Source organism: Protopterus annectens, chromosome 1.part2 (genome assembly GCF_019279795.1).
Source record: "Protopterus annectens isolate FY-2018-M chromosome 1.part2, PAN1.0, whole genome shotgun sequence".
Taxonomy (NCBI): domain Eukaryota; kingdom Metazoa; phylum Chordata; order Ceratodontiformes; family Protopteridae; genus Protopterus; species Protopterus annectens.
Window position 1 is genome coordinate 492,209,292 of NC_056727.1, and position 26,894 is coordinate 492,236,185.

At 40.5% G+C, this 26,894-nt stretch overlaps 1 long non-coding RNA gene across 2 annotated transcripts in view; it reads left to right on the plus strand.

Moving 5' to 3' along the window:
• The window catches only part of LOC122789745, a 2,129,853-nt gene that overhangs the window by 1,932,399 nt on the left and 170,560 nt on the right, over positions 1 to 26,894 (plus strand). For both annotated transcript variants that reach the window (XR_006362872.1, XR_006362873.1), the window contains exon 6: positions 2,529 to 2,669. This is a non-coding gene — a long non-coding RNA (uncharacterized LOC122789745). The remainder of the gene's footprint in view (positions 1 to 2,528; positions 2,670 to 26,894) is intronic.

Consider the following 26,894-nt stretch of genomic DNA (forward strand, 5'->3'; position numbering starts at 1 on the left):
AGATGAGAGCTATGCACCTCTCTGTCTGTGCTGGTTCTTTTTACTTGTTTTTCGTTCATGGGATTATGCCCCTTACTGGTGTTCCTGCAGAATGACTCAGGGGGTCCATCGTTTTTGGTTGGAGAAATTGTACTGCTTTTTTTGTGCAACCTGTCCTTCTAAGCTTCACTGTGCATTGCACTGCTGTAGTTTGTAATAGGGAGTGCTGCTCACATAAATCACCCTTGTAGCCAGGAAGGACTGGTGTTGTCTTTAAGCCCCGTATTTCTGCTGCATCTCTGTCCTTTGCCGGGGTACAGTACTACAGAAGAAAGTCTCCTTGACTCCTCTCTTAGTGGAGGAGAGTTAACAGTTGGCCAGTCTATCTCTCGTCCGTCCTGACATCGTTCAAGTACCAGTTGTGCTAACTAAACCTTATTTGCCGTTGGCATAGCCAAGAGTCCTGCTCATGGGTTAGCAGGATAACTTTAATTGACTGGGATGGTGTGTATTACCCCATAACTGCTTGCTAAATGTGAACAAAGGGCTGAGCAATGTACAGTAATTTCAGTCTCATGTCAAGAATTTGGTTGACTACAGTGTAGCGTAACTTATAAAATAATGTATAGTATGCTGTAATTCATGCCAAGAAACTGCTGCTCTTCAGTAGTCTTCATTTTTCTTTTAATTATGTTGTTGTTACGCACACGCACTCACACACACACACACACACACACACACACACACACACACACACACACACACACACACACACACACACACGCACACACACACACACACACACACACACACACCCTAATTATTTTAAAGCATTTGTTTATTTTTTGTTCTTGTGCACTTTCATTTCTTTACAACAGGTGATCTACAGTTTTTTTAAACAAACAGATACTAGATCATGAAGACTAGATTTCTATTTACATCTTTATCTAAAAGAAATCTTCATTGAAACAACTTCTGTTATTGTTCATGATTCTTGTTCATCCTTTTAGTCTCATGAACTGAGCTTGTCATGTTAGCTGTAAGAGAGTGGCCTTTTCCTGGTATCTGTGATGTCTTTTGCTTGTACTATTATCTGTAATGATATGCTCTTGCTCTATAAACTGTGATGGCCTGGGCTTGTCCTGCTCCCTGTAATGGTACAATCTTGCCCTGGGAGCCCTAGTTGTCTGGATTTGTATAACTAGTGGTAGTGTTTGAAACACCACACAAACTAATAACTTAAAATAAAAATAAAAAACGACAGATTAAAAACTGGACCAGTGCACACTATTAATCCAGACTGAGCACTTTCGTCAATGGTATCTTTGACTTCATCATAATAAAAATCAGTTAAACACATACACTATTTAAATGATTTTTCCAATCACATGATACTAATTAACACAACTTATTAACAATTAAATTCTCAGAAACATATTCCCTTCACAACACTTATTCTTGACGAGTTTAAAAACATTTCAACTGTCTCTGCAAATAGTGAAATAATAAATGAAAAGGCAAACTCGGACTTTAATTTTAAAAACAATGGAAATCATCTCACTGAGGCCAGGGGGAACCGCAGAGTTATATCTTAACTGCCATCTCAGTTCTTTGTATTCTAAAAACAAATCAGTCGGTCCCCCTCTTGGCCCCAATTCCACTCTATCCACCACTGTGTATTTAAATTTATGGTCATGGTAACTTTTTATATGTCTAGCCAGTGTATTCCTTTCATCTAGTTTGGAGATGTCATATTGGTGCTGGTATATTCTCGTTCTAAACATACCCTTGGTTTTCCCTATGTAGAACTTTTTACATTCCTCACAAACAGCCATATAGACTACTCCTGAACTATAACAGTGAAATTTATGCGTAATTTTCACAAGATCTCCTGTTCCAATTCTAACTTCTTTTCCTTCAAAATATATTTGCACTGATGGTATCACCCACACTTGTACAATACCCCCTTCTTCTGAAACCTGTCCCCCTCTTTCAAGTAATGTTTTAAAACACAAATCTTTTTTTTAAACAATAATTTTTTTTCAGCTACTTTCTGCAAAATGTCAAGGTCAGTTCCAAAAATGTTCCAGTTATGTTTAATTATTTCTCTCACTCCTTTAAAGCATGTATTGTATGGCAAAACCAGGGCTCCCTGGAAGCATTCCTGCATTGGTTTTGGACTTGGGACCATCTTTCTGATATTCCTATCTTTTTTATTCAGTTTGTGATTTTCATGCCGAGCAGGCCATGTTATTGGCATCATATTAATCAGTACTGGTACAAAAATACAGGTATCAGTATTTTTCTCTCTTTACTCTGTTGGTGGGTAAAATATTTCTGCAGATGTGCCAGCAATGTCTAATTAAATTTCAGTAGATTGTTTTCTGGTTTACCAGCACAGAGCAGGATTTGATTACATATCTTTAGTTGTACTAGGATTTGATTACATATCTTTAGTTGTACAACGGAGAAACAGCATCACTAGTTACATGTTTTGGTGTCCCATAGTTATTTATTTTTTTCTGAGGTTTGGGCTGTTTTCATTTCAGAATTACAGACAGCTGTCAGAGGAAACAGCCTGTTGCAGAAGGCAGAAGATGACGTTATACAGAGTGACAAATTGACTGTGAAACCTTCTACGCTGTGCTTCTTGGGAATATTCTCCAACGCAGACCATGAGAGGGAAACTGGTATGAGATGGCTGTCTTGGTGACTCAAGCTACGAGTCATGACTGTAAACAGAGTACAATGAGTAACATTTATCTGAGGCAAATGTGTGATACCGCAAATCTTAACTTCTTTATTCAGAGTACCTCGGTCAGTGACAAGAGTGCAGTATCTTTTAGTATGTTTTTATACTACATTTATGGAGTTTTCCTGATAGCACAGGATAACATATACTGTACTTTATTCTGTATTGTTGTTTTTTAACAGTACATATAAATATTCATCTAAAGTAGACAGTGGTTGGTTAACTTTTCCATGAAATAAGTTTGTGTGTATGTGGCAGACAATTACATACGCAGAGAACATTTCTGACATTTTTTGGAAGGTAATATAGTTATGTGGGTGGTACAGACAGGCAGCAGTCGGTGGAAATGAGTTTTGGCAGCTAAAATCCTATGACATCTGTCTAGTATCGGGGGTTGTTTTACTTGCAGGTGAGAGTAGACAAAAATAACCTGACAAAAGATATTTAAGACACTGGGAGCTATATGGGGCAGTGTTGATGAGGTCTTAATTTGAAAAGCCAAGGGAGCAACAAAGAACAAAACCATATTATTCCAAGGGCTCATTTCAGGACAGAATCCAGGAGATATTGGTCTCAGATTGGTTGGGAGTGTAATGTTCCTGAGAAATATGTGGGATGGCTGTGTTGGGGAGTCTGCAACACTCAAACAGGGAACCTAGGAAAAATTACTGGGGAGATGATGCAAAATGTAAGGGAGTATTAGCCTGGGTGTGTTAAGAAGGATCCCTGGTTAGAGACTCCTAGAGCCCAGAGATTTAACTCTGTGATCTGTTTTACTATTGCACCTAATAAGTCTTTTAAAACGTCTCACATAATAACCCTGATCTGAAGCCCGAGTGATCTGTTTATGAGTGCATTAAGTCTGTAAAATATAACATGTCAGAACATTACTGCTAAACATTTGGTATATTCATTTTGGTCAGTCAGGTGTTTCCTAGAATTGTTTATTTTCAGAGAATCTTGTCATCTGTCTGTAGTATGACAGTGAGGCATTTGAAGAATAGGTACAGAAATACTGTAAAAAAAAAAAAAAGTCTGGTGATAACTGGCTGTGATCTTCCTGCGATTTTGTACATGAACTGATAAAAGTAGTATTGTTATGTTGTGAGTTATTTGTTCAGAGTCATGGCAGTGTGGCTGTGAAGTAATTTCTGCACATACAAAATGTGTTTACTTTCATGCATACGTATGCACTGAATTGTCCAGCTTTTTGTGACTGCAGGTGTGGTAAGTACAAAGGATCTATATTTAGAAATGTGAGTGAGCACAAGTCAGCACCTAATATAACGATAAATGAATATACAAGCTGAAGTGTAAAACTCTAAGGTGGAGCAGAAACATAATTTAGCATTAACTAACATCAGTTTGTAGGATACATTTACTGGCACACGATGCAAGAAATATATGGGACAATGTAGAAAACTTGACTCACATATGCAGAAAATGCAGCACTAAACATAAGGAGTGTATAAAAGACTGGTGCAATGTTTAGCTTGTATCAGATTAGCACAGAACAAAACAAAACATGCAGAGGAGAAGCTAAACATAGGCAGGCTAGTAGGTAAAGATTAACATACTTTTAAGATATTAATTTAGAACAATTTCAAATATAAACTTCAGTGAGAGCTTGTAGTAGTTTAGATTATGTCACAATAGATAAAATAATTTTTAACAGCTTGCTTAACTGTACCCTTCTGTGTCTAATTACCTGATTTCCAACAGAAAAAAATGTGGTTCTATTTCTGGGTGTGTATCTTTCTGTGCATTTAAATACTAAAAATGTATGTACTTCTAAAGAACTGCAAACAAAGTTAAAAAGGACATTAATTGTGGACTTTGTCTTGTCGAATCCTTTGTATCTGATTTTGACATACCTGGACAGCAGGGTACAAACAGGTCTCATTCATAATCACTGTTATCAGAATTTCCTCCTAAGCCCTGCTTAAAAAGGGTCTATATCAGAACATCAAATGATTAAAATCGTGAACGCTCCAAAGAGCAAAAATGCCTGACCTCAAAGTCGTTATTGTGGGGGGCTGGGCCCGGGCACTCCCCACACCCCCCGCTAAATATATATTCCAGCTTTGAGATTGCACTACAGTGAGGAAAGGGCAAATATCCCAATCTTCACTGTACTGCTTTCTAAAAAAAAAAGGCACTTTGAGGTCCGGCATTTTCGCTCTTTAGAGCGTTCGCGATTTTAATCACTCGATGTTCTGATATAGACCCGCTTAAAAATTATTTTCTGATAACATTCTATGATCGATCTCTGGTTGCCACAGTAGTAATTAGATTTGGGTGTTTTTTTTCTAGTCTTTTCCAGTTCTTTCTACCACTTGGTGACAACAGAGGTCAGGTTGTCTTTCACTGATGTTAATCATCTAAAGCTAGTTAATACGAGGGCTTTTTTTTTTTAATTTCAGTTACTGTTCATTTTTTTCTTCTCCACATTTGAGTCTGGCTTTCAAGAATACATGCAGGTGTGGGGAAGCAAATTCTCATGGGAGATTGTCACAGTTTTTACTCTTTATTTATGGCTTATTCCCTTTGTGGGCATTTTAATGAAGCCAGAAAATGAGAGTGATGTACTGCATTTAAAAAAAAACTACATTCCTTCACAAGACAATCATTAGAATGGAGAACAAAGATTTTCAACACAAAAATGACTCCTCCAAGGTCTGTGCCTCCTTTACTAAGTCTTAGCCTTGAGATCCATGGTGCCCTTTCCATTTCACCACTTCTCTGTCTCTCTTTCTCTTGTCCAGTGCAGTTGATTTCTGGCTACTCTCACAATTCCACTGTGCCTGTCTTCCTAGTCCATCAAGAACCTTCTTTGCTTGGAGATTCATTTAGATTCCACAGAACACTCGCACTGGATTTAAACCAATCTGCAAAGATCTACTGCACCTTGGCAACCCTATGTCCATTTTTTCTTCCCCACCTTGTAGCAGAAGGACCTCAGTCTCACCTACCCAGAATCCATCTCAGTTGCTGTTTTATTTGCAGCTTAATGTAGTCAGACACTAGCCCCTGCAGTCATCCAAGTGCCTGATTGTGAGTAGTCACCTTTCTTAGATATTGGGCCTAAGTCTAGTCCTTTACCCAGTTCTAGCTTAGATCTGTCTGGCCTTGGTCATATGTCAGCCACTAACCATCCACACTCCCTTTTATCTGCCTCTTTTTCAGATCCTTGTCTAATGTCAGCTATTAAGTTTGGTCAGCTGATATCACATCCAGCATGTGTTCCTCCTCCAACTTCTGCTTCTTTTCAGGATCCATGTCATATGCTCCTATATCCCCTGATATGTAGTCTGATGTTAACCTACCTCCTGATGTCAGTACTGGAGTCTACCTACCTCCAACATTAGTCAGCTGTCGGTCCACTCCTTGATGACCAACACAGTTTTGGCCTTCCAGTGACCCATCTTCAAGTTTGATATTGACTTGTCCACTGACATCAGGCCTTCCCTAATGGGTCATTTTAATATTTATTATTTATTTATTTATTTATTTTATTTTTACATTTGTTAACTGGGTTAGTCTGTCTGGGTTCTTAGAAGCCCCTTTTCAGCAGAGATCCGAGGAGAAAAGCTCACAAAAAAAAAAACGTTTTAAGTAAACCAAGATAAACACAGATCACATTTTAAGTATACATACTTCTGAAGTAATTACATAACATGCAGTTAGCGTGATTATACCCTAAACACTGTGCATAAAATATCAAGAGAATCATTTGGTGAGAAATAACTATTCCCACAATCAGGCCAAAGACTACGTACCACGTGTAACCTTTGGACTTGATTTTTCTAACATCCTGTACTTTGTTTACAGTAGCATATCAGCAAGCTACTGCTTAGTACTTTTTTATTCTTGGAAAACCTATGGTGGCATTAGTGTTAGATAAATCAAGGTAGATGCAGCTTCATTACTTGGCTCTACCAACTATGATAACTGCACAACTCTTGCCTGTTTCCTTCATCTGTAAACTATCACTGTTATAATTATCATCTGAAGACCGAACCAAGCATTCATGCTGTGCCTCAACTAAGACGTGCAGTTGAGAAGTGGAGCTTTTGGAAACAAAGTCTCTCTCTCTCTCTGGAATCTGGCATTATCTCTGCTTCCATAGGAGAATGGCTGTGGATGTTGATGAAGAGGAAACAGAAGGTTGCAATACTTCACCTTTAAAGATGGCCCCCCTTTTGCTGAGCCATTGCACTTTACATTCTGACACCCCTTTACCTCCGAGATAATTGCAAGCAGTGTGCAGAGCCCCAGACAAAGATTCTTTGATGGTGCATCCAGTTGTGGGCATTTTTCAGGAGGTGACCAAGGACACACAGATATGTTTTGATACAGTGAACCCATTTTGTGGAAAGCATAGAAAGCCCTCTTTTTTTTTTATATGTTGATGGAGACCCTGAAGTCATCTGTGTTAAAGCATAACCTAGGCCCACCATGTAAGCTAGAAATCTAGAGCCTGGATTGCTTTAAGAAGCATGTGTTCATATCCTTCATCTTGTCAGTTGTTGTTGTTGTGTCTTTCGGCTTATCCCGGTTAGGGGTCGCCACAGCGGAACTCCGGTCCGCTATTGTTTGGTAGTGGATTTTTACGTGATGAGTTACCAGCCCTGACACACAACCTTCAACGATGGCACGCCCATTCACACATGCCTCCACACAGAAGAATCCTTCATCTTGTCAGTAAGGCCCCTAAACTACTTAAGCCAAATGGTACTGGGCAAAATCTTGGAAATGTGTAATCAGCTATCTCAGGGCTATATGGAATACATACTTAAGGCCTAGGTTGCTACTTCTGTGGCTATTTTCCACTTGGCAAAGTTGGCCTGTACTCTGCATGTGTGGCAGAGAAGGCAGGTGGCACTGGTATTGCCATTCACAAGCACACCTTCTTGAACCATGTTCAGAATGGAAATAAAAGGGACCTCTGCATTTTTCTTGTTCTTTTGGCCAAAAAAAAAGACTTAACTCCAGATGGTAAAAAACAAAGCCTAAATCATCTCACAAGCTTATGCTAATTCCCTATCCCATAATTCCCTGCCCAAAGCAAAAACACCAGATTTATTTGCCACCAATACAGTTTCAACATTTCTGAGGGTGAACATAAGCTTTAGAGGACTATAATAGTGATTTTTTTTTAGACAAGTAGTAAATCACTTCTCTGACTGTTTCACCAACTGTGAAATGTAACAGCTGATTCAGTCTTCTATTTTGTGATTTGATTCCTGACTTTTCTTCTCTTATTCTCTCCGTATCCCAAAAATGACTTCTTGGTTGGTTTCTAGTATTTCTGTTGGGTTGTGCTGGATTTTTTCATGAGTAGTTTATGTTGTTGGTATTAATGTTAAACACTTAGCCTTACTATGGACAAAGACCCAAAACATGGCTTCAAGAAATGAAAAAAGTGTGGACTCAGGATCCAACCGCAAGACCCATATAAAATGTATGTAGTATGCTCATGAGTGGCCACCTGCAAAGCAACTGCATGATTTGAAAAAAATTCTGTTCTAGAACTGTCAGACAGGAAAAATTAGTGTCGACACCAATGTAAAAGTCCATCATAGAAGACTCCATTAGATCTTTGGCTATAGTTTCTAAAACTGGGAAGTAAAACATGAAATGTTGATTAGATGACTCAGATGTTGTTGCAGTTTTGGAGAAACTGTTCCCAGCTCTTTGAACTGTTTCCTATCATAGACCAGGCCCTTATTCAGTGATTCTTCCTCTGTCCCTTGGTGGCCATCTTCTGAGACAATAGACTCAGTGCCTTGATATAGGATTGGTAGTTTTTCTTCAGAGAAGGAATTGTCCAGGTTCCTTTCCTCCTCCTTACCTTAGGAGCCCTATTCCACTTGATTGGGAGCAGATGATATCAGCCTTTGTGAAGGCCCAGCTTTGTTATAGTGTTATCTCACTGACCTCTGTGCTTAGGGTGGCTAGAAAAGAATCTCTGCCCATCATTCAACTGCTGTTCCTTCCCCTTCTACCATTTTGGTACTACTAGTATTGGAACTGATGCTAGTAACAGTTTCTGCTCCTTTGGCAGCAGAGAAGACTCCTTCATAGGGTCAGGAATATACTACAGTAGCAACCACTAGGCCTCTTATAAGCCTAGACATGCAAACCAAATGTGCCCACAAATTTGATTTATATAGGGATATTAGTTACTGACTGTCTCTGTCCACCGGACATAGACAGTAGCCAGACCAGGGGTGAATTTTGGATTACTCATCCATTGGTCGAAGTTGTGCTTAAATAGGGTTATGGAAGAACTCTGCTTCACATCGATGGGGAGACTTTTCCAGAGAATAGGAATTCTTTGACAAACATATCTGACTCTCCAACATCTCTTGTTTGTCAGAAGCATAATTTAGGTATTTTGATCTAGTAGTTCTGATGCAGTTTATTCTGCAGGTGTGCAAATGGTTCATCAAAACAGGGTACAGAGATTCCTTGTACACCAGGCAAAGATCACCTCTCAGCAGTCTAAAACAGAGCAAAAGGTCAGGGCATTGAGGTGATCAACATATAGGGCCTTGTGTTTACTCCCTGTATTCTTTTTGTAAGGAACCTTTATGGGCATTCCAGTTGTTGCCTGTGTCTGGTCGGGTCCCTAGCAGATAATAAAAATTTCACTTACCCAAAACCCACTTAATTGAGATGAAAACACTGAACGTTCAATTAAGGGGACTTTCACATCACTGGATTTCTACACAGGGAATGGAGGCAGTTGGCCAACATCAACCTGGATGGGTTTGACATACTGCGGCATGTTTGTTGGTTGAATTTTGGCCATCTGCCTCCATTCACTTTGTAGAAATCCAGTGATGTGAATGTCCGCTTAATTGAACGTTTGGTGTTTCCATCTCAATTAAGTGGGTTTTCGGTAAGTGAAATATTTATTATATGAAGTAGACCCATCTGGTCAGGTATATACTGAAGGGGTCATTATACTCTATGATGAGTCTGATGAGGGATGAGTACAGTGGTATGCTGACTTCTCTGGACCTAGTTGCCATGCCCTTGTTTATAAGTTGAGCAATATAGAAGGTTTTTCTTACTACTTTGAATTCACATTGGTGAAAAAAAGAAGTTATGTCTTGCCATAACATTCCATCTGTGTTGTAGATCTTTGTTCATTCATTACAGATAGGATCTTGGTTCCGTCCTCGGAACCGATACAGCCGTTTCCCAGCTCGCGCAAGCCAAAAACTCTCAGCTAAGAACCTACCCACAATGCCCCTCTCCTATTTACTCCAGATCGAGTTTGCCCGCCCTAGATAAAAGATGTAGTAATAGAAAAAATAGTGGGAGGCTCTGTCTGAGCAAATACTCTAACCAAGAGTTCCAAAAGTCCACTAGGAGTCCAGGCAGGGGGAAGGAGGGTGAGAAGTAATGAATGAACAAAGATCTACAACACAGATGGAATGTTATGGTAAGACATAACTTCTTTATCTGATGTTGTAAATCTTTGTTTATTCATTACAGATAGGACTGAGTCCCCAGCTACTTGAGTCCTGGGTGGCCCTAAGGAAGAATATTCCTGAGCACCATAGAACCAAAAGATGCTCTTTCCCTGGAGGCCAAATCCAATTTGTAATTAGATATAAAGGTATGAGGTCTTGCCCAAGTGGCTGCTGCACATATATCATCCATAGAGGCTTTGGAATGAAATGCTATAGAATTAGCCATAGATCTGGTAGAATGAGCCTTTATTCTGGAAGGTAAGGATAGCTTATTCTGTTGGTAGATAAAGGTAATGACGTTTCTAAGCCGGGAGGATAAAGTCACTTTGGAAACAGGTTAACCCAATCTGGGTCCTAAACCACAAACAATTGATCTGTTTTTCTGAAAGATTTAGTCCTGTCCAAATAACGAAGCTGCCGGTGCACATCAAGGGTGTGCAAAAGGTACTCCCCTCTGTTAGAATGCCTTGGGAAGAAAACCGGCTGGTCAATAGATTGGTTAATGGAAAAAACAGAAATGACCTAGGGCAAGAAAGAAGGGTCAGTACGAAGGGACACCCTATCTGTGTGGAAGATCAAGTATAAGATCTCTTGACACTCCAGGCCTGCAGCCCAGATACTCTTCTCGCTGAGGTGAGTTCTACTAGAAGTATGGTTTTCCATGAAAAAAATTTCAAATCATATGAATCAAAGGGCTCAAAGGGAGAACCTCTGAGAGACTGAAGCACCAGAGTCAAGTCCCAGGGTTATAAGGGAGGCTTGACTGGAGGTTTAACATGTAATACTCCCTTCAAAAAGGTCTTGCATAAGCGGTGTGACATAATTGAATTATCAAGACCATTATGAAAATTGGCGATAGCTGCTAAATGTACAGTAATCGCTGAAGCTGAGGCTCCTGCATGGAAAAGAGTAGTTGGGTATTGTAGGATCTTTTGAATAGGCATAGAGAAAGGGTCTAAGTTCTGATCTTTGGCCCAAATAGAGATCCTAGTCCATTTACTAGAATAAACCTTTCTAGTGGAAGGTTTGTGTGTGGCCAGAAGAATTTCACGAACAGGAGATGGGATGTCAGGCAACCTGGCAATCACTGGAAGTGGAGGAACCAGGCTGTGAGCTTGAGACTGTGCAGGTTCGGATGAATCAGTTCCTGAGGATGAGGTAACAGGTCCTGGGAATGATCCAGGATCCATGGGCTGTGAATCAGATGAGGCCATAGAAATGGGAACCAGACTTGACGTGGCCAGTAGGGAGCAATGAGGATCACTTTGCTTTTCAACCTCTGAGCTTTCTGGAGAAATTCTGGAATGAGGGGAAACGGGGGGGAAAGGCATGCAGAAGACCCAGGGGCCAATCGTGCATTAGAGCATCCCTCAGTGGTTCCCCCTGGGGGGGGGGGGTCAAGGCAAAATAGCTTCTGCATTTGTAGTTTAGAGGGGAAACAAACAGGTCGCAGCAAGGCTTGCCCCAATGTTGGAAGATCCGATCTGCTATTACAGGGTTGAGGGACCATTTGGGAGGCATCAGGATGTTCCTGCTCAGATTGTCCGCAATAAAGTTGGAACTCCTGGGAATGTGCTTTGCTATAAGAAAGCGATTAGAAGCTATCGCCCAGTGCCAAATGCTCATGGCTTCCTGACACAGGGGGTAAGATCTAGTTCTGCCTTGCTTGTTGATATACCAGATGACTGACATGTTGTCTGACTGAATTGCAGTGGTCCCCGAGGGTAGGGATGCATGCAACGCTAAGAGAACTGCCCTCAGTTCCAGGACATTTATGTGCAAGTTGGCCTCGATGGGGGTCCAGGTGCCTTGGACAGTCTTTCTCTGAAAATGCCTCTCCCCACCTTAACAGTGAAGCGTCCGTGGTCGCCGTGGGTTGGGGTAGACAGAACGGTTGACACCAGAGATTCGTTTGTGGCTTCATCCACCATAGCATTTCTTCCTTGCAACAGTTTGTAAGGCATATCATGTGGTTGAGTGGGTGAGTTAACAATGACCATTGTGCAGAAAGGAGCCACTGCATGATTCTCATGTGCAGTCTGCCACGGAGCCCAAGAGTTGCAGTACAAGACGTGCTGGTACATATGTGTAAGGAAGAAGGTCTTGGATTTGGTGTCTTTTTTTCAAAAGCCTGTGGGGGGGGGGGTCTTGACAGGATGTTGTCGAAGTCTGCGCCAATAAATTCCAGTGTCTTCATTGGGGACATCTGAGATTTGTCTTTGATGATTGTAATCCCCAAGCGGAGAGCGAGATCTTGAGTGTAAGAGAGGCTGCAGACTAGGAAATTTCTGGTCGTAGTGATAAGGAGCCAGTCGTCTAGATATGGAAACACCTTGAATCCTTGCAGTCGAAGATGAGTTACCACAACTGCCATACATTTGGTGAACACTCGGGGGGGGGGGGGCTGTCAAGAGACCAAATGGCAGTGCCCTGAACTGGTAGTGATTGGCTCCCAGCCGGAATCGGAGAAACCTCCGGGAGCGGTGATCCATCTTTATGTGGTAGTACGCATCCTGGAGGTTTATAAAGCACATCCATTTGTCCCTTCCTAGGAAGAGAAGAATGGACTGTACTGTGACCATCCAGAACTTTTGAGGTTTGATAAATTTGTTCAGTAGGCTGAGATCCAGGATTGGTCTCCAGTCCCCTGTCTTTTTTGTCACTAAAAAGAACCTTGAGTAAAACTCTGATCCTGTCTGGTCTGGTGGGACTGGTTGGATGACTCTTTTTCTTAGCAGCTTTTCTGTTTCTAAGGCTGCTAATTCCTTCTGATTGGGTGGTACTTTGGAGATTCATTTGACAGGTCTGGGGGTTAAATCAAATATTATTTGGTCGCCACTGGATATCATTCTCTGCACCCAAACATCGGTAGTAATAAGATGCCAGGCTGGTAGATGCAGAGAAAAACGACCCCAGACTGCTTCCAGAGGAAAGCAATCGGGCCACTGCTCAGGAGCGCTGGTAGGGTCTGCTGGAGAAAGAATCTCTGGTGCCCTGGTTACGCGGACCCCCTCTACCTCAAAGGCACATCTTCCATATGAGTTTCCCCCTCTGCCCCAGGGGGATTGTTCACCATGAGTGTCACGAAAGGATCCTTGGGATTTCTTGAACCACATCTTTCCTCCCTTCTGGTTCCTGAAGTAGGACATCTGGGGGTTGGAAAAGCATATGCCCACAGCAGACAAGGTCTTTCTGTCTTTCTCACTACGTGCAAGTGTGTCTCGTACCTTGGGTCCAAAAAGTGCAGATTCGTCGACAGGTGCATTGACGAAGGAAGATTTAAAGGGGTCTGTGAAGTCGCACAACCACATCCAAGCATTACGTCTCATGACAACACCAGATGCGGCAGCTCGAGCTGTCCCCTTGGTGGTGTGAGATATCAAATGCATCGACGAGTTTGAGATAGATTCAAAGGTAGCTAGCTGCAAGGCGACAGTGTCACGCACCTCATCAGGCAGTACTCCCACCAAAGAGGAAGACATTTCGGAAATTAGGTCTCTTTGGAGCGAGTAAAGTGTGCCAGATAGTTTAGCGACTGAATGGCGAAGGCCGCTGAAGCATAGGTCCGCTTCCCTAGTCTGTTTATGGTTTGGTACTCCCTGTTTGGAGGATGGACAGTGGAACTATCTTCTGCCAGTTCCCTATTGGTGGCCGCCACCTCAACCATAGAATCAACTGTCAACTGCTTGGACCAGTGGGGCTGGTCCTCAGGTGTAGATAAAATTTTGTCTGGCCTCCAGGGGACAGGTTCTCCGGGGCCTTCAGGCACGCTGCACAATTAGTTTAACAAGGTCATCTGCTGGTGGGGGTCACCCAGGAAGTAGATGGCTGGGCACGGAAGGCCTGCAGGAACACCCGATTCCTCAGATGAAGGGTTAGAGGACTTCCATTCCCCCCACTGTTTGAGGATTTCGAGAATGTCTCCAAATGAAACGTTGTCTTGGGGAGAATGCGAGGACCCTTCGCCTCATCACAATCAGTGTGTTCTGTGATAGATTCCTCCGGGGAATCAAGGTGCTTCCTCTTGCACTGTTTCTTCTAAGGTGGCTCTCCAGTGGGATCTTCTGAGGAGGACTATGGAGATGGGGTTCCCTTCAAAGGGGGTTCTTGTGACTCCCCTGCCCGGGGACCTGACATAGTGGGTTGGGAGAGGTGCATGCTAGGGGAAGTTTCTGATACTGATGTCATTGGTGCTGACTGTGAGCCTTCGGAATGAAGGACCCTTTCCATCACCTGTACAGCAGGTCCACTCAAGGAGGGATGGGATCCTGGAACTGGGGTCACACCCTGCCTCGAAGAGCCCACTTCCAGTTGAGGGGTTCCTAGAGAACTGGAAGCCGTCGGAACCATGGACATATATGGTGCCAGCGAGAAAATAGGCGCCAGACTAGGTACCAAGGAACGGACGGTCCAAGCACCATTCCGAGAAAGCATCGGCTCCATCGGAGCCAATGCAACAAGGGTTGTCTGTGCCGACAGGGGAAACACTGCTGTCGGAGCTGAGACAGTATGTACCGAAGCGGACATCGGTACCGAGATCAGGGTGGCTGCTGGAGGAGGATAAACAGAGGAAGATGTGGTAAAAGATTCCGAGCCAGGATGGATGGAAGGTCTAGCTGGAATGGGCAATCCCCTAGCTGCCAGAAGCTGGTCCACAACCCGCACTAGGTCTAGTTCAGAAAACTCCTAGTGGATCCAAAGGAAGCTGCTGAAGGGGAATCAGGTCTTTCTAGAAAGGTGCTAAACCTCTGTCCCAAAAAAAGGGTCGTAAGTTGGAAAATATTTTGTTCTTGGCAGGTATTTGAGTTTTGGAGCCGATGGAGTCGAAGAAACTGTTGGCAGCGTGACCGGGGATGGTGCCGAGGCATGTACTGCCATCGGTGCCCATGGAGCAGAAGAAACTGTCAGCACCATGATCAGGGATGGTGCCGAGGCATGTTCAGTCATCGGAGCCGATGTGGGAACCAAGGACGGCACCGAAGTCAGTGGCGCCATGGTTGGAACCAAAATAGGAGTGAATATCATGGTCGGCACCAAGGGAGAGGACACAGAGCCTGATGCAGAAGAGGTCTGCGCCGAGAGCACTGGCGAAGCACGGAGTAGACTCAGTTCCATAAGTGATGGAGATGCAAGAACTGAGTGACTCAGTTTTTCCTTATGTTTTTTGGTCTTGGGAGGGGGTGAGACCCCCGACCCAGATAGAGCCTCCGAGAAAGGTGTCTTGAGTAAACCTTTTAAAATAAGTTTATTCTTACATTCTGCTTGTGTCCGATTACTAAAACTAGCACAAATGTCACAGTCAGCTTTAATATGATCCACGCCCAAACAGTAGACACAATGGACATGTGTATCTGAGTTCAGCATCTTACATCCACACTTGTCACACTGTCTAAATCCCAACTTAGCTTTGTCTGACATGGTAAGGTAACAATGCTGTCCTATAGAAAAAAATAAGGGAGAAAATACCATTAATGATATTTTAAAGAATATCACTAGTAAAAAGGGAAGGCTTGTCAAAGACAGGAGAGAGGGACAGTACCAAAAAAGGTAAAAAATTAAATTACCAAGGAAAAGGGTAGGAAATAGGCTTAGGTTATAGGTGGCAGTGAGAAAAGGCTAACTTGACTAAAAATTTAGTAATTTTGAAGAAAAACTATCATAAAATTAACAATTGTCTACTTAGCTGTGAGAGAGATGGATAACTTGTCTGACTAGGAACGTGGCAAACAAGATCTGGAGTAACTTGGGGAGGGGCATTGTGGGTAGGTTCTTAGCTGAGAGTTTTTGGCTTGCGCGAGCTGGGAAATGGCTGTATCGGTTCTGAGGACGGAATCGAGGTCCTTTCTGTAATAAATAAACAAAGATTTACAACATCAGATGCTAGGTTACCTACGTGAGTTTAAAACAATACACGAATTGTTGAGCAAAAGAACTTTATATAGCAACACACAGCAAAGCTTTCGGGCAAAGACCCTTCTTCAGTGCTTAACATAAAACTATTAATCAAGCAACATGCGTTATATAGGAGCCTAAAGGTCATATGACAGCAGCCATAGTCATATGACCAACACATAATAATAAAACTTAAAAAACATAAAATTCTAGTATACAAACAACAGTGAGAGTAATTCACATACAAAATTAACATATCTAATTATACAATTTAGTACGTTGTATCTTTACTAAAATTGGTTTCAAACTAATAGTGGAATTCAAACCTGGAGGACGATCTGCCGCGAGTCTAAGTATCCACTCATATTCTCTAATCTCCAAAAATTTATTAATATCCCCACCCCTAATAGGTGGAGTGACCATATCTAAAACTCTAAACTTAAAACAATGGTCACTTCCATATATTTTAATATGCTTAAATAACGCATTAGTCTCACATTCCCTTCTAATTTCGGACTTATGCTCAATTATTCGATCTTTCAGCTTATGTGTAGTCTTCCCTACATAAAACGAAGGGCATGCTACACATACAGCTAGATAAGCAACATTATTAGTACTACAATTAGCTACAAAATTAAACCTATAGCTCTTATTCATAGTTGGATGGACAAAAAGAAAGTTGGGACTATCTGCAATATCTATGCAGCATTTTGTAGCTAATTGTAGTACTAATAATGTTGTTTATCTAGCTGTATGTGTAGCATGCTTTTCGTTTTATGTAGGGAAGACTACACGTAAGCTGAAAGATCGAATAATTGAGCATAAGTCTGAAATTAGAAGGGAATGTGAGACTAATGCATTATTTAAGCATATTAAAATATATGGAAGTGACCATTGTTTTAAGTTTAGAGTTTTAAATATGGTCACGCCACCTATTAGGAATGGGGATATTAATAATTTTTTGGAGATTAGAGAATATGAGTGGATACTTAGACTCGCGGCAGATCGTCCTCCAGGTTTGAATTCCACTATTAGTTTGAAACCAATTTTAGTAAAGATACAACGTACTAAATTGTATAATTAGATATGTTAATTTTGTATGTGAATTACTCTCACTGTTGTTTGTATACTAGAATTTTATGTTTTTAAGTTTTTAAGTTTTATTATTATGTGTTAGTCATATGACTATGGCTGCTGTCATATGACCTTTAGGCTCCTATATAAAGCATGTTGCTTGATTAATAGTTTTATGTTAAGCACTGAAGAAGGGTCTTTACCCGAAAGCTTTGCTGTGTGTTGCTATATAAAGTTATTTTGCTCAACGATTCGTGTATTGTTTTATATTCTTGGATTCCAGCGTTTAGTTGTGTGGATATACATAATTTTTGCTGGTTTGTTGGCGTTTTTGTGGAGAGCCTTTTGCAGTTATGGATGTGACTGAGTCCTTGAAATCTTTTTTGGCCAAAGATGTTAATCCTCTGTTGAGTCTTGTAACTACTGCTCCTGTGGATATGGATCATTCTACTAATCTTCGATTCGAAGGTACTGCTATGTTTACTAAGAAATTGGAGCTGCTTGAAAGAAAAGTAGGCGTTTTTAAACGCCTACAATGGCAACAGTTCAGTTTTTCTACATACCTTGATATGGGCATAGTACCACGGGGACTAAGAATTTTAAAAATGCCCTCGTATGGTAACGCTTATGTAGACTTATTGAAACGCTGGCAACAGTTAAACATCAAATTAAGTCTGGATTACATGCTACTGATGAATTACTTTTTTTCGAAAAGTGAAGCGGAGCTGAAAGAGGAAATTGTGCAAATGGAAAATGAGCTTATGAACATGTCATGCTTTACTAGTATGCTAACTGTGTATCAACAGATGCTGAATAGACTGCATCAGTTAGATGATCGTCTTGAAGCAGTGAAAAAGCGTAAGTTATTAAGGGATATTTCCGATTTTCAAAAAGGGCAAATTTTCTCTTGGCCTAGAGGTGATACTAAAAGTATATTTACTGGAGCGACTTCTACCAAGAATACACATCACTCTTCTGTTTCTGTTAATGCTTTAGATGAATTTCCTGAAGTAGAGACTAGTAATACTGTTTTAAATTCTGATTCCTCTGTTGCGGTATTGGATCAAGTGGTGGTTACCACACCTTCTACGTCAACGTCATCTCCAGCAGCGGAGAAAGTTTCTGAAGTGGATGATGTGGCGTCCGCGAGTATTGTGGATGCGATACAAGGCGAACAAGTGAGCAATAAGTTGTGTGAAGAAAAGTCAGCAGTCGCTTTGGTGTGCAGCGTTAACATGTCGCCACAGCAAGGTTCTTCTCCGGTTCTCTCTCGCTGGGTGCCTGGGTGCCTTTGTGTGTTGTTCTTCTTGTCTGTGTTTCCTGTGGGGTAGCTTCCTCCCACATTCCCTCCACATTCCCAGATATTTTTTCGCATTCTCCCGGCATTTCCCCAAACAGGATCTAAGGACGGATCTATGGAACCTAGTCGGTTAAAAAATTAAAAAATAAATAAATAAATTTTTCTCAGAGACACTTTCAGTTAGACCAACCAGAAAAAGTGCAGGACAACAAAGCCTTGAGAGACAAATCGTTAACAAGGCAATTATCTGGCTCGGTCAAGCGCAAGAACAACAGCCCTATGGGGCAAGGAAAGATGAGCCGCAGATAATCAGAGGTATCCTGAACTTATCTAAGATTAGATTGGACGAACCCTGCTATTCTTTATTGGAGAAAGGCCGTGGTTTTATACCTTCAGCTAGTAATGACTTAGTTTCAGTTCTAACGGATCAGAAACAGTTTGTTAGAAATTTAAATCTCAAAGTTTTATTTAAACAGTCTGATTTAACATCAAGTGTGTGTAAAAGACGAAGTACGTATATACCGATTAGTATACCGGTTATAACAGCTTTTCATGATTTGTGTGAAATTGAGTTGAGGAAATTATATGATGCTGAATTTAGAAAAAGGCGATACAATCTGTTATACAGTGAGTATATTGCTTTGAAACATCTGCAATTAAGTAAGGAGATTATTATTAAACAAGCAGATAAAGGGGGTGTTACGGTCATTATGGACCGTGATAAGTACTTTTTAGCCATTATTGAATTTCTCGATGATGTTAATGCCTTTAAGCGTATTTCAGCTGATGATGTTAAAAAGCATATTAGCAATGTTAACTTGCATGTATATGATCTCCAGATTAGTGGTGATATAGATATGGATTTGTTTCATTTTTTTTTACTGTGCCATGCCCGACCATTCCCCAACTATATGGCTTGCCCAAAATTCACAAATCTTTAGTTAATCCACCTATGAGGCCCATTGTTTCTGGAAATGGTTGGATTACAGAACCAATTTCTGTTTATTTACAAAAACAGTTACACCCATTTCTGTTGCAATGTAGCAATATATTAAAAGATACTGCTGATTTTTTGGGTAAGCTACATGATTGGTATAGTGGTTTGAAAGTTACAAGGATTGAGTTAGGGGAATTTCTGTTCGTAACTATGGATATTGTTTCTTTATTTACGGTTATACCGAACAGTTATGGAATAGAGTCTATCAGGGAATTTTTGATGGCACAGAAATTTATGTCTGTGAATTATGTTGAAAATATCTGCTTGTTATTAGATCTAGTATTGAGTAATAATATTTTTATGTTTGACCAGCAGCTATATTTGCAGCTTACCGGTGTGGCCATGGGCACACCGGTTGCAAACACATACGCGAATTTGGTTCTACATCAGTGGGAAACTCAATATATATATAATGGTTCTAATTTCCTTAATGATAATGTCTGTTTTTATCAAAGGTTTGTTGATGATTGTTTTATGATAAGGAAGGGTTCCTCGGATGACTTTTAAGGAGAGTTTTTCTGAATTTGAAGCTCTGTTTCTTGATGTTAAAATTACCTTAGATAATGGGGTGTTACAAACTACTATTCATAAAAAGGAAGTTCATGCAAGTAGGTATCTACATCGTGGTAGTATGCATGCTCCGCATGTTTTTAAGGGTGTAGTTAAAGCCCACTTCGCTAGGGTCAGTAGACTTAATACTATGGATACAGTTTTTCATATGCAATTAGGCGACATGTTTAATGAGTTTTTAGAGAATGGATATGAACGTGAAATGTTACTAGAGCCTAAGGCTAATGTAATACACAATAGAGAGTATATGTACAAACCTTATTTTAAGGATAGTGATGCTCATCAAACAACGCATAATATGAATGTTAGTAAGTATGGGCTAGATAAGATTAGGTATGTTATGACTTTTTGTGATAGGACATATTTAATTAAACGTATTATAGAAAAAAATTGGCCTGTGTTAATGGCTTCTACTGATGTCAGTAGAATTTTAGGTAGTAAGCCATATTTTTCGTATAGAAATATGAGAACTTTAAAGAGTCTGATATGTTATAAAGATTTTGTTTGTAATACTAGATCTAGCATAAATCATTGTAATTTGACTCGTTTTGGTACTTATAGATGCTTGAAATGTTCATGCTGCATAGATATTGCAGATAGTCCCAACTTTCTTTTTGTCCATCCAACTATGAATAAGAGCTATAGGTTTAATTTTGTAGCTAATTGTAGTACTAATAATGTTGTTTATCTAGCTGTATGTGTAGCATGCCCTTCGTTTTATGAAGGGAAGACTACACGTAAGCTGAAAGATCGAATAATTGAGCATAAGTCTGAAATTAGAAGGGAATGTGAGACTAATGCATTATTTAAGCATATTAAAATATATGGAAGTGACCATTGTTTTAAGTTTAGAGTTTTAGATATGGTCACTCCACCTATTAGGGGTGGGGATATTAATAATTTTTTTGAGATTAGAGAATATGAGTGGATACTTAGACTTGCGGCAGATCGTCCTCCAGGTTTGAATTCCACTATTAGTTTGAAACCAATTTTAGTAAAGATACAACGTACTAAATTGTATAATTAGATATGTTAATTTTGTATGTGAATTACTCTCACTGTTGTTTGTATACTAGAATTTTATGTTTTTAAGTTTTATTATTATGTGTTAGTCATATGACTATGGCTGCTGTCATATGACCTTTAGGCTGCTATATAAAGCATGTTGCTTGATTAATAGTTTTATGTTAAGCACTGAAGAAGTGTCTTTGCCCGAAAGCTTTGCTGTGTGTTGCTATACCTACATGAGTTGCCAGATCCCTGACTAGCGAATCATCTTTTAGGGGTGTTTTATTGATGATGTAGTTACCTGGGTTGGCCGACTTTCCAAAACGTGCTATAATGTATTCCTTGGTATACTGAGTTTTAAGCCATGGATTTGGCAACAAATGTTTGTGCTGGACCTTCCCGAAGGTGTACTCATCTTGGGGTATTCAGCGAAGCTGGGAAACGGCTGTATCGGTTCTGAGGACGGAACCGAGGTCCTATCTGTAATAAATAAACAAAGATTTACAACATCAGATGCTAGGTTACCTACATGAGTTTCCAGATCCCTGACTAGTGTATCATCTTTTAGGGGTGTTTTATTGATGATGTGGTCACTTGGGTTGGCCGACTTTCCAAAAAGTGCTATAAATGTATTCCTTGGTATACTGAGTTTTAAGTCATGGATTTGGCAACAAATGTTTGTGCTGGACCTTCCCGAAGGGTGTACTCATCTTGGGGTGTTCAGTGATGTTCCCAGTTTGCAATCATCTGTAAACTTGGTCAGCCAGATGCATTTGACATTGGCTTTGACATCTGAGAAGTAGATGTCAAAAAAGTGTGAGCCCAGTACAGAGCTCTGAGGGACTCCAGTGATGAACAGCCTTTTTGTAGAGATGTCCGCACTGATCTTAACCTTTTTGGGCCCTATCAGTGAGCTAGCTAGCTATCCAGTGTATTATAAAGGGTTTTATGCCTAGTTCTGTAAGTTGGTTGATAATGCCTGAGTGAGCTATTGTATCAAATGCTTTAGCCATATCTATGTGGGCAGTATGCATCACTTTCCCATCATCCATTGCCTTAGTGACCTTTTCAAAGAAGCCCACAAGATTCAGTAAGCATGGCCATCCTTTGACAAAGCCAAACTGGAATGGATCCAGTGTCTGAAGGTCTTCTATATCCTTGTTGATAATTTCCATGATAAGTCTTTCCTTGACTCAAATAAAACTAGTCAGACTAATGGGTGTGTAGTTTCCAAGATCTGCCGAAGGTCCTCCCATATGAAGGGGTGACTTTTGCAGTCCTCCATTCTCAGGGCGCAAAGCCTGTTTTAAGACTATAGTTAAATAGTGACTCCAATGGTCCTGGTAAGTCATATTAGACTGTTCAGGAGACTTCCCAGGATTTTATCTAGACCCTTTGAGGCTGTATTTTGCCTTTAGTGAGTGCAGCCAGTAAATGCTCTGTAGTTATGTTTGAGAGTATTTCTTGGGAGATGAATTGGGGTGAGAGGGGGGCAAAGTTGGAAATGAATTTATCTGCTAACAGGTTCACTATATCACCAGATTCATTGAATGTGGCACCATTAATCGACAGTTCAACACATTGCTGTGGGCTGCCCTTGAGGTTTCTGACATAGCTAAAGTAGGCCTTATGGTTATCTTTCACCTGGCAGGCTATCTAAACTACAAAGTTGGTTTTGTTTGACCTAATCACCCATTTTAGTTGCCTAGTTAGTTTGTTGAGAGAGTTTGTTTTTTATCTTTATGGGAATTACTCTTCCTGATTTTTGCCATCATTTTTTTCCTTTTGTTTTATATCCTGTTTAATTTTGGTCAGTTTGTTTCAGGAGCTAGTCCTGGCTTTACTTATAAGTACAGCAGCTTCTATGCAGCCGCTGACATGGTTGTGCAGAGTATCTGTGAACAATTCCACTTAGGATGCTGTGAAGTCAGGGTTGGGATGAGAATCATCACTTAATAAAAGGTAGTTTGCCTTGGAATACTTCCTAACTGTTAACTATTACAGTTGTTAATGGAGTTATGGAGTTATTTTGATTTTGAAGGAGACAGCTTTATGGTTGGATCTTACCAGGGAGGATGTGACTTTTGGTGGTGGTGGGGGTGCAACGTTCTGCCATATGTGTAAGTATGAGGACCAGTAAGTTGCAGCCTCTAGTGGTCATATTCACAATTTCGTCAAGAGTGTGATGAAGTGCAGGAGTCTGTGCCTGTAGATTTGAGGCCATATAGAATTCCCTGTCTATAGAGGGGTAATTAAAGTCTCCTGTGAGCAGGGTGTTAGATTGGATGGCTAGTGTCCCCAGTAGGTCTACCTAAACCTTATGAGCCTCTTGGGACATGAACGGTGGGCTGTAGCTGGCTAGGATGTAGTACATGATTTTATCTATGGTGATCTGCACACGGAGGAACTCCATGGTTTCATCCTGTTTGACCATCCTAGAAGTGTGCTTACTATTGATGCATATTATGACTCCTCCACCTTTAGCCCTTGCGTGCAGCTACTGGTCTAAAAGTATAGCAAGCACTGAAACCTTGCAATGCCGGGGTACTATGCTGCTTTAAACCATTTGTAGGTAACAGATGTCCATAGTCTCAAGTTTTAGGAAGGCTTAAAGGGAATGATTTTTTTTTTATTTAGGCTCCTGGCATTAAGCAGTAACACCTTGAGGTTCAGCTGAATTGATTTTGCTGTGTCAGTAGATTTGTCAGTTTCACATTGCCTAAAAAAGGTACTATTGGGGTTGATAAAGTTTAGCCAGTTTGCAAAAGCCTAGAGGGGACAGGAGAAAACCATCCTTGGCAAAGTAACATGATCAGTTAACCATGTCATTCCAAGCTGACGAACAATGGATACCCTTAGAATGACACCAGAAAGACAGGCAATTGTTGAAAGCATTCATCTTTTGCTTTAATTGTGGCATCATCCTCGGTGATGGTAATATGCTGCTCAGTGCTAAGCTAATGCCAGCCCAAGAAATATAATGTGAAGGCTCTACAATCTCTCTCTTCACTTACTTTTCTTAGATAATGGCACTGTATAATGCCTCCTTGCTGTCCTTCCACAGCTGTCCGGTATTCTGGAGCAGTTCTGATGTACTGCGCATGCTTATGCAGTGCATCAGAGCTGTGTGTAGAGGAAGCAATGGAGAAGGAAGATCTCCGTTGCTTTTCTTAAAGCTGTCTCGCCATGTTAAACGAGTTTAACATAGCTAGCTAGACAGCTTTAAAAAAAGCAACGGAGAAAGGAAGATCTCCGTTGCTTTTTTTAAACTATCTTGCTATGTTAAACGCGTTTAACATAGCAAGATAACAGCAATGGAGCTCTTCAGTTCTCTGTTGCTGTTCAACACATACAAAAAAAAAAGACTTATACTAATGGAAAAAGTCCGGGCAACCGGGCGTCTGATTTACAACGGGCACGCTGACCAATCAGCGTGCACGTTTTAGAATGTTAATGGGGGGTTGTTGTATAATGTGTCTGTTTCTATAAGGATTATGTGGTGGTTGGTAAACATGAGACAGTTGCTGCATTGTCTCAGGATGCCCATACCCACCAAGCTGGTTACAGAGAAGTTAGGAAATTGCATACCCATGCTGTCCAGTCCTTTGTTTGGTGAGCTACAAGGAGATGATGTATTGGAGCTAGAAGGTTATCAAGGGTGCTTTCTTGATGCAGGCTAATAAGGGTCTTTATTTTGACAGATTGTGCTAAACAGTACTGTATTCTACTAACTGAATTCTAATAAATGTATACATATTGCCACTTGAGGCTCAACTTGTTGCTTTAAGCTTGTTGGAGAGCAAGGTATTTGCTGTAATTTTACTCCTTTACAGGGTACTTGTTTTATGGACAACAGACCATTCTTTAGGGAAACTTTGCTTTTTAGGTGTTTGCTACTGTACAGGGCACTTCTAATCGCTGCTGCCCAGTGAGCACCTCCAGGCAAATGTTTAGAATTTATAACCGCACAAGAAAAAACAGAAAACTAACTAATGAGCCCTCTGGCCAATAAAATGGCTACATTATGAGCCATTTTGTGTGTTCCTAACTCACAGACCAGGCACACATTTCCTGCCACAAGATGAATAAACCCAGATCTCCTAATGTTAAAGAAAGATCACCTGTTATATCAAGGACAAATAAGTGAAGAAGAACATAGTTTCATGATTAATAAACACCCCATGATACCCAATATATTTGGGATACCCAAGGTCCATAAAGTACTAAGGGACTCAAAATTTCGACCTATTGTGGCATGATACCCAATATATTTGGGATACCCAAGGTCCATAAAGGACTAAGGGACTCAAAATTTCGACCTATTGTGGATGGCAAACGGTCAAAAACATGTTTTATTAGTAAATTTCTGGATGTTAAATTACAAGTTGGACTGACAGCCTTTCCTTATATTGTTAAAGACTCATGGCAGTTCCTGGAAAAGGTGGGGAGAGTTCAGATTGAAAAGGATGTGTTATTAGTAACCATAGATGTGTGTAGCCTATTTACAATGATACCACATGGTGAAGGGTTAGAGTGGTTGGAGGCCCAGTTGCAATAAACAGGTATTTACAATCAAGATCAGATTAATGTATCCATGACATGGAAACAGTATTACAAAATAAATGCATATATTTTTGAAGGACAACACTATAAGCAGAACACAGGGGTAGCAATGGGGGGGGGGGGGCAGCTTGTGCCCCTGTGTTTGCAAATTATGTCATGTTCTACTGGGAACAACAATACATAATGGAAGGGACCTTTTACTCTAAAATAGCGTACTACTCTAGGTTTTTGATGACCTTTTCATAGTTTAGAAGGGTACTGAAAGTGAATTGTATCAATTTTATGAATACATTAACCACACAGTGGATTTTTTTCAATTTACTTATGCACATAGTGCAACAAATATATCATATCTGGATGTGGATTTAACAATAAATAGTGAAAATAATGAACTGGAATCAGGAATTCATAGAAAACCAAAGTTTTCTAATATTTATATTTTTCTAGTGAACATCCACATTTCCAAAAAAAGTCCATTGTAAAGGGTCAGTTAGTTTGGGCTGCGAAGATTGTGAGCTTTGACAAAAAATTTTTGGAAGAGATTGATTTCATCCTGCATATGTGTGACGCCCGAGCCCTGGCCCAGCAATCAAGGAGCCTCAGTCCTCACCACTAACACCTGCGAGGGCGTCTCATATAAGAAGAAAGGATAACAAATACACACAGTAAAGTGCAATTTCCCTTAAGTGCACACAGAGATCACAGTCAGTCAGGGGCTGGTTGCTCCCCATGTCCCCAGTAAGACTCCTCCACTGGCACAGCTATAGTGTCCAGATCTCAGCCTAACTGGCAAGCTAAATTCCAGTACCCTCTCTGTCCAACCAGTGCTTCGTGTCCCTCCCCAAGTAGCTAACACACACACACACACACACACTTTGAGATAAGTATTTATACAGTTTCTCAGACAATCCCTGGAAAGGCTGACACAGATTCTGCATCTGTGCCCATTTACCCAGATGATACGGTAGTAATTACTGCCATCACCAGCTAATAATTATCAGCTACCAAAAAGCCCTTAAAAAGGTGTCCAATTATTACTGTGCAATATTATTATCCAGTTGGTAATGTGACTAATCAGTCAAGGCTTATTAGAGTGGTCCTGTACAATAAACTCTATAAATATCCAATGTACTCTAGAGCTTAACTTATTCCTACACAAACCAGCCACAGGTAAAAGGTTTTTAAAATATTTAATAATAAATACTAAAAACACCACAGTGCTATTTAAGAGTTCAGAGATCACACAGAAACTTAAAATAATTATGTAGTACA